This window comes from Monopterus albus, unplaced genomic scaffold, assembly GCF_001952655.1.
Source record: "Monopterus albus unplaced genomic scaffold, M_albus_1.0 scaffold5.1, whole genome shotgun sequence".
NCBI lineage: Eukaryota > Metazoa > Chordata > Actinopteri > Synbranchiformes > Synbranchidae > Monopterus > Monopterus albus.
In genome coordinates, this window is record NW_018127885.1 from 1,845,389 (window position 1) to 1,851,805 (window position 6,417).

Consider the following 6,417-nt stretch of genomic DNA (forward strand, 5'->3'; position numbering starts at 1 on the left):
AATACATGCACAAACAAACAAACAACCTTCATTGTGGACTAGAACTGTATTGTTTTACAAATGTAGAAAGTGTGTAACTATAATTAAATTATTTTCTAGGGATGTACATACGTGGAATCAACATTATTGTAAGTAGAGACACAAAAGAACAAAAAAAGTTTTTAGGAGGAATTTTTGGAGCCTTTGTTTTTGATAGCTTTGTTATGATGCAGTGTAAATAGACATGCGCTTAATCATGGTAGGAGGGTGTGTGTCCCCCAGTATGGATGCACATTTGTGGCTCTGCTTGCCTCACCTGCAATATCCCACAGACTTTTTATTCTTATGCTTTTTTGTAGGTCTTATTGTAATAATTATGTATGCATTTTGATTGTGTATCTGTACATTTGTATATTATACTACTGATGGTTCAAACAGCACAATGTTGACAGTCTTGTAACCCTAGAGTGAATGTGGACAAAAGCATAAAGTGGATACGCTAAAACAGCTGCAATGGACGTACAAAAAATTCATCAAACTCAACCAGTTTTCAGTTTGAGACTTTATTCCCATCTTGACAGATGTGCTAAACAACCAATTTGTTTTGCTTTTGATACAAATGTTCATTTTTGCATTTGTAATCATGAACAGTTTTTATCTAAGGGGCCACAGTTCCAGACGTGTTCAACAAAGCAACACTAAGTTCAATCCCACGCTGAAATTTTAGTTTCTTTAGAGGGATGCTTTAATGGAATGCAAAATAATAGCAGAGCTGAAATGATTGTATTTTTTTTTTGTCTCAAAACTGTCAAGACAGACGGTGTTGCAATAGATTTGTCAGCGACAGCACATGGGAGTCCTAGCCAGAAATTAAGAATTTGTTTTCAAATGATGCAGATTCTAATGGTGGAAAACTGGCTGCTTGCACATTGATTTTTGGTGGCTTACGTTTTTTGTTCACCATACATATAGTATGTAGTGATGTTTTGTATATGGCTATGTGCCTTAATGTATGTTTGATCGTGCTCCAGGTAGTGGTTGTTAGAGATCGATTTTACATTACCAGTTGCAAATCCTTGTTTGGTAAATGGAAAAGTGACTTCAGTATAGAGTGGTAACACTTTACAGGTTTGTTATGTCCTAGTAATTTCTTTTCCTGGAAAGAATCATGCAGTTTGATGATAATTACAGAAAAATAAGAGATGAAGTTCCAAGAGTGCTTTGTATTTTATTTATTTTAGTTAGTACACAAACTTGTATTCAGTTTATTACTACCTTCAAGATGAATTTCCATAGAATAAATTTCTCACTTCGTTGAACCCCGGTTAATGTTTACTATTTATTTATAACCCCAAATCAGAAAATTTTGGGACCGTATGTAAAATCAAAATTAAAAATGAAAATAGTGATGTGTAAATCTTCTTCTTTGTCCTGTATTACATTGAAAACAACACAGCAGCACATTATTTGATGTCATACTTCATCAATTTTATTCTTTGTTCAAAATAAACACTCATTTCAATTCTGATGCTGCAACACATTCTATAAAAAGTTGGGACAGTTGCATTCAGGGCTAGTAATGAGGTAAAACAATGAAATGATGATTCCATTTGAAAAAGGTGATGTCAACAGGTGATTGCAATCGTGATTTGGTACAAAAGTGGCATCCGGGAAAGGCTGAGCCCTTTAGGAGCAAAGATGGGTTGAAGAGGAGCAGTTTGCAACATATGCATGAGAAAATGTATTGAAATGTTTAAAAACACTGTTCCTCAAAGAAAGATAGGAAGGGATTTGGATATGTCACCCTCTATAATGCCTAACATAATTAAAAGATTCAAGGCATCTGGAGGGATTTCAGTGTGTAAAGGGCACAAGCCTAAGCTGGATGACCGAGCTCTCTGATCCCTCAGATGGCACTGCACCAAGAATTGCCACTCTTCTATAAGCGATATAACCACATGGGCTCAGGATTACTCTGGCACACCTGTGTCAGGCACTAGTTACATCCATAAATGGTGCTTAAAACTGTACTGTGCCAAAAGGAAGCCTTATGTCAACAGTGTCCAGAAGCACAGTCGACTGCTCTGGCCTCGGAGGCATCTGGGATGGACCATCACACAGTGGAAACATGTACTGTGGTCAGACAAATCAGTATTTCAGGTCTTTTTTGGAAGAAATGATCACCATGTGCTCGGGGCCAAAAACAAAAAGGACCATCCAGACTGTTACCAGTAACAAGTCCAAAAGCCAGTCTGTCATGGTCTGGGATTGTGTCAGTGCCCTTGGCAAAAGTAACTTACACTTCTGTGATGCCTCATCACCAGCCCTTTAATGCAACTGTCCCAGTTGATGAGGTATCACAACAAATAATGTGCTGCTGTATTGTTTCCGATGTAATACAGGACAAAGATAATTTACAAATCAATATTTTCAATTTTAATTGTGATTTTACCTACCGTTCCAATGTTTTCTGATTTGAGGTTGTATTATTTAAAAAAAAGTTTTAGTTTTATATTTTTATGTTGAATTGTGTGATTGTTTGTAGACAAATTTCACAATTTGCATGTGGAAGTCACCTTCCATGCTCTAAATAAAAACTAAGTTTGTTGTAGCTTAGCATTTAAAAGTGTACCAAATGATCAGCCTCAAATTTTACCTGTAACTGGTTCATGGTTCACTCCAGGAAACATCTTAGGTAATTATTTGGAAATAAACTAGAATTTACAGACCTGTAAAATGAAGTGTTACCTAGAGAGTATATATTTCAGGGCACTATGCCAGTTAGTCTTATTCCCTGTCAAGCCTTCTGCCATTGATTGTTTACCTGAAGTGTTGAAATAGTGACTATGAGAATTCTTTTGGTAAAAGCGACTTTCTCTCTGTTTCTGCTAGACACCCATGACACTGATTTTACTTTACCAGCTTATTGGCTCCAATAAAAGAACAGTGGGGAAGAGAAGTTTATATTCAGGTAAGATGGCGTCATTGACTTATCAGTATATTGAAGTGTGCCATTTACATATCTGTGTTAAATGTGTTCACGTTGAGAGGCACCGTGGAGCAGCTGGCTTGGGCAGTCCCAGAGAGGCTCACAAGAGGAAGCAGAGCACACAGTGTCAGCTGCTGGCAGATCCTAGCTAATAAAAAGATGTTAGAGTAGAACTCCTATGCATATGGTACATAACATTTACTGTATCAAAACATCCATTAGTCTCTGTTTGTCACTGGAAATATGGTTGACTTTCTGCTTAACCCTCTATGATGAAAAGGGTTAAGAAAAAGGTGATAAAGGAAAATCTAAGCCTAAATTAGTGGGATAATTTAGCATAACATATTTCATTTTAAAGAGTGTCTTCTTATGCAAGAATTTATTGCATTAAGGAAGGTTGTAAATGATGATAAACTGATCTTAAGTTGTTACATAGTATAATATTCTGTCTAAAATAAAGTGACTGTTATACTTGATATTTCTAACAAAATCAGAATCACTTATTTGCTTCCCCAGACAAGCATGTTAAATCTCTTTTCTCTGTGAGAAAATTCATGCATGGTACAAACAGAACTGATGAACATTCATCTCCTGTACACCTTTGTACAGCCGGTCTCCAACTGTGCCCTGTGATTATCACACAGAATGATAAATTGATATAATTTTGGAGGATGCTCCGAGATGAGTCGACCTACATTGGGGTGTGTGTGTTAGGTGCAGGAGCAGAAAGCGATGTGGCAGAGCAGAAGGGAGCTGCTGCTGGATTATGTAAAGCACTCCCACAGCCCAGAAGTCACAGCACTTCAAGCTCAAAGCATCTCAGCGATTCACAGTCTTTGTTAGCAGAGGGCTTAGCCATTCACTCAGTGGTCCTGCTCCCACAAGATACACCCCGCATGGCAGGTTGCTACGGACAACCACCACCACATCCGCTGCCGGAATGTCTGTTTGTCTGCATGGATTGGAGGGTGGGAGGAGGGGTGACGAGAGGGTGAAAGAAGAGTAATAAAAAGAGGGAAAACGGGTTGCTCTGACCCAAATTGGCAGCGACTGATGAGATTTGGCTGAGCAAAATTCAGTACTCTGCTCCCAGCATTTAATGCCATGCAAATAGAGCACTTAACTCCGATTCTCCTCTCATTTAGTCCAGAGATTGGTCTCGGACAGCGGTCTCACACTCTTCCTCTGACCTTCTCTTTCTCAATACATCTCACCCCTTCGAACTTTCCCCTGACACTCATCTCCTCTATATGTGTGAAACTTGCTGCTGACTTGGTCTCAGCCAGGACCATCGAAGCCAGGCCAACGCACTGGTAGCCCACACTTAAACTGAAGCACTCAGATCTGGCACATGCCAACGGCATGGCCTTGAAGGGGGTTGGAAGAGGGATAAGAGATTGGTACAGAAAGGAGCTGGAGAGTGTATGGGACAGTGAAAATAGTTTTTAGTTCTAAAGAAATGCACCACTTCAAAATGCATCACCTTTCTCACTACTATACGCTTATTTTGTAATCTCATGTACCCAGTAATTCTCTCTGGAAGCTTGCTCAGTTGGTGTTACTCATGAATATTCATTTCAAACAGTAAACCATTTACTATGGACATTCTACCACTATTCAGCCTCTGCCAACTGCCATGTGTTCTACAAAGGTCTCTGTGCTGTAGCCCTTGCTATATGACAGAATGTGTCCTTGGCCACCAAGCTCTGAAACAAACAAAAAAAAGATCTCTGTGGCAAAATTAAACTGAGGTCAAGTTGATCTCCAGAACTAGCCAGTCACAAAGCAATAGTTCCGTGTTTATGATACGTGCAATAATGAGGCTGTGATGACATCATAATAAATAATAACAAGCAAACAGCTGGTGTTGTCTGTTCCTCCTTCTGTGTCCGGTCTGTCCTGCTCTATAAAAAGTAGTTCAGCATGCCTTTGTGCAGAGTCTATTAATCTCAGCAAAAATCTCAGCATTCAGCGTAGAAATAAATTTGTCTCTTCAGCAACATTAACAGCACCTCACCACTACTTACACATACTGGCTCTATTCATAGTATGTGTTGGCAAATTTTGAAGGATGCCTCTAACACTCCTGCCTAATCTGTTCCCTAAGTGATGGCACTCCAATTAAACCATCCTGTGGAGTGCTCCCTGCCTTAGGACACTGCACCGTAGTGTGTAGGTGGGAAAGAAACAAAACAGAGAGAAAGGTAAAGGTATGGTAGTGCCTGTCAATAGCCTTCTGTCATTCACTGCCCTCGCATACACAGCCTGACAAAGTGTGTGCAGAGCAGATTTCTGGACAAAAGTAAAGGACCTGTCAGCTTGTTGATTCAGTTTGTGAAAATATTGCATTAAAATGCCTTTCAGTGTTATTTATACAGATTTTTTATAACGTAATGCATATAATCCATACATTTGCAGAAGTGGCTGTTGATCCTTGAGGACTGATTATGCTCGCCCTCTGGTGGTGGGTCATGGGTATTACACAATAATTGCCATACCCCAATGTTCAACAGCCAGAATTTCTATCCCCATCAAACAATTACAATAGGCAGCATGTTTAATGAGATGGTTGCAGTTTGTTTTTGCCATTACCTTTATTCATAATTTCTGCTTGCAAGAAAACAAAGCTTAAACTATGTTCTCATATTGTCCAAAGTTTTCAATATCTTTCTCTGTTTTCCACTGCCCTCTACAGGAAATTCTACTGAAGGCCAACAAAGAGCTGAGAAATGTGAAGTCCCAGAGTCACAGAGATTTAAATAATCTCACAAATGAACAGATATTAAATATGTAGCTGTGAATTAGAAACGTATCCAAGCATGACAGGTCCAATAGATTTTATATTTTGATATAAATTGAAGTTGTAAGCCATAATGTGGCGAAATTGTTATTTAAGAACCTGGTTGGATCATTGTTCTTTTTTTGCCGTTGTAACCATATCCATGTTCACACAACAACAAAAAAAACAAAAAAAAAACTGTCATACCAACAACTCATTTATTGTCATGTCATGTCAAACACAAGAAAACTCCTAAACTATAACCTATTCTGACACAAGTGGTGATGTGATTGTGTTATAATTGCTTTGAAAGTAGTACATCAGCTTATAAAATATATTAGGGGCTGTCTGTGAATTAAAGGCTGGCCAAAGCTCTATGGTTTTATAAAACTGTTTTGTAGGCTAAGGGAGAGATGCATTTGAAGAACTGAATAATGTTGTGCCACAAAAGACAAAAATCTCTTCATAGATGAATGTTCACAATGATTTATATAAATGACCTAGTGTGCAGTTTGTTCGCCCCCACAACTACAAATTTTTAAATTGAAGGAAAACTTCCAAACACATAAAAATATGTGACACTGCATCAGGTGTTAAATCATTTCTGATCTACAAAATGACAAATTCTAATCTTAAATTTACAAGCCTTTTGTGGACTCTTGGCTTCAAG